This window comes from Sinocyclocheilus anshuiensis, unplaced genomic scaffold, assembly GCF_001515605.1.
Source record: "Sinocyclocheilus anshuiensis isolate Anshui unplaced genomic scaffold, SAMN03320099.WGS_v1.1 scaffold2329, whole genome shotgun sequence".
Taxonomy (NCBI): Eukaryota; Metazoa; Chordata; class Actinopteri; order Cypriniformes; family Cyprinidae; genus Sinocyclocheilus; species Sinocyclocheilus anshuiensis.
In genome coordinates, this window is record NW_015552527.1 from 226,280 (window position 1) to 229,258 (window position 2,979).

The following is a 2,979-nucleotide window of genomic DNA, read 5'->3' on the forward strand; positions in this document are numbered from 1 at the left end:
TGACTAAAAATGCAAAAACAACTGATTGCATTCTGGTACTTTATGCATTGATTACATTTATTATAATGCATATTGTTTTACATGCTGATATTATTGACACTTACTGTAACTGTGGAAACGGTGGAAAAAAAAAAGAACTGCGAGATATAAACAGAATTGTGAGATATAAACTCAGAATTGTGAGATATAAACTCAGAATTGTGAGATATAAACTTAGAACTGTGAGATATAAACTTAGAATTGTGAGATATAAACTTAGAATTCTGAGATAAAAACTTAGAATTGTGAGATAAATTCAGAACTGTGAGATGTAAACAGAATTGTGATATAAATTCAGAATTGTGAGATATAAACAGAATTTTGATATAAATTCTGAATTGTGACATATAAACTTAGAATTGTGAGATAAATTCTGAATTGCCAGATATAAACAGAATTGTGATATCAATTCAGAATTGTGAGATATAAAATCTGAATTGTGAGATATAAACTTAGAATTGTGAGATATAAACTTAGAATTCTGAGATAAAAACTTAGAATTGAGATAAATTCAGAACTGTGAGATGTAAACAGAATTGTGATATAAATTCTGAATTGTGAGATATAAACTTAGAATTGTGAGATAAATTCTGAATTGCCAGATATAAACAGAAGTGTGAGATATAAAATCTGAATTGTGAGATATAAAATCTGAATTGTGAGATATAAACTTAGAATTGTGATATAAATTCATAATTGTGAGATATAAACTTAGAATTGTTATATAAATTCTGAATTGCGAGATATAAACAGAATTGTGATATAAATTCAGAATTGTGAGATATAAACATAGAATTGTGATATAAATTCAGAATTGCGAGATATAAACTTAGAACTTTGAGATATAAATTCTGAGATATAAATTCTGAATTGCAAGATATAAACAGAATTGTGATATCAATTCAGAATTGTGAGATATAAACATAGAATTTTGATATAAATTCAGAATTGCGAGATATAAACTTAGAACTTTGAGATATAAATTCTGACATATAAAATCTGAATTGTAAGATATAAACTTAGAATTGTGATATAAATTCATAATTGTGAGATATAAACTTAGAATTGTGATATAAATTCTGAATTGCGAGATATAAACAGAATTGTGATAAATTCTGAATTGTGAGATATAAATTCTGAATTGTGAGATATAAACATAGAATTGTGATATAAATTCAGAATTGCGAGATATAAACTTAGAACTTTGAGATATAAATTCTGAGATATAAATTCTGAATTGCAAGATATAAACTTAGAATTGTGATATAAATTCAGAATTGCGAGATATTAACTTAGAATTGTGATATAAATTCTGAATTGTGAGATATAAACTTGGAATTGTGATAAATTCTGAATTGTAAAATATTAACTTAGAATTGTGAGATATAAACAGAACTGTGAGATATAAATTCTGAATTGTGAGATATAAACATAGAATTTTGAGACATAAATTCAGAATTGCGAGATATAAATTTAGAATTGTGATATAAATTCTGAATTGTGAGATATAAACTTAGAATTGTGATATAAATTCAGAATTGTGAGATATAAACTTAGAATTGTGAGATATAAATTCAGAATTGCGAAGTATAAACTCAGAATAACAAGATTTATGTAAACTTGCTACTCTGAGAAAAAAAGTCTGAATTGTGAGATAAAAACTTATTTAGTGGCAGAAACAAGCTTCCATACATAACAGTGTGACTTTCTGTAAAGCTATTCTGAAACAATGCATATTGTGAAAAGCTCTTTACAAATAAATTGAATTTAATTTGACTGTTTCTAAAGTATCTGTAGGCAGAAAATTCTGTTTAAAATTCAATTAGCAATGAACTAGTCTTTCACTGTGAAGGCAGAGAGTGATTTTTTGACATCATTCACATATACAGTATTAAGAAACCGTCCTGTGCCGCTCTATTATTACAAGAGCTAGAGAATAAAAATATGCTGAATTACGGCGGTCCACAAGCACCAATCACAGATCACAATCTCAAGTATTACAAACATCCCTAGCGGACGGCGCAGTGATTTCCAACCTCCACGGCCGAAACGCTGCTGCCCCAGTGTTTTTCTATAATATCAGGTTACTAGCAACAGCTAACCAAAATAACATATTTCATATCGACTACCATTGACCTTGGACACGAAGCAGATTTAGCTCTGGAGCGCAAGCGTGTGTTAGGAGAGTCCTGAAGTCCTGAAAAACATTAAAGACCTACACAGATCCACAGGATTTCAAACACGGACTACAGCAGGACCAGGACTTTCTTTCAGATGCTTTAAAGTACTATATAAACATCACGGCACAGGGTAATCATTTACAGTAGTACTACGGTACATACCAATTTACCAGTGTATTTCAGCACAAAAACAATCAAACCACCCACAGCCCAGCTTAAGCAGGTTTAGTGCTGCTCCACACTGATTCAGTCAGTATTTCTATGCAAACATGCTGATTTCTATGCAAATGGAGCTCATTACAGAATGTTGTTGTGTGTGTCATTGAGAATTGAATGTTCTTTGAATTAAAAGACATTGAAATGTCTTAAGTTCCAATTAAATTCCTCAGTTTGAATAGAGTTGAATTGAGTTGCAATTCATTGAAATGTAAGGAAGTAGAATGGTACATTGAATTTAAATTGTAATTAAAAAAAAAACAATTTATTTAAACAGCATTTTTAATCAAATTTAGCTTTTCAAAAGTTTGGGATCAGTAAGATTTGTATTACTTTTTTAAAGACGTCTCTTGTGCTCATCAAGGCTGCATTTATTTGATCAAAAATACAGTAAAAATTGTTAAATATTATTACAATTTAAAATACCTGTTTTCTATGTGTATATATTTTAAAATAGTATTTATTTCTGTGATGCAAAACTGAATTTCAGCATCATTACTCCAGTCTTCAGTGTCACATGATCCTTCAGAAATCTTTCTGATAT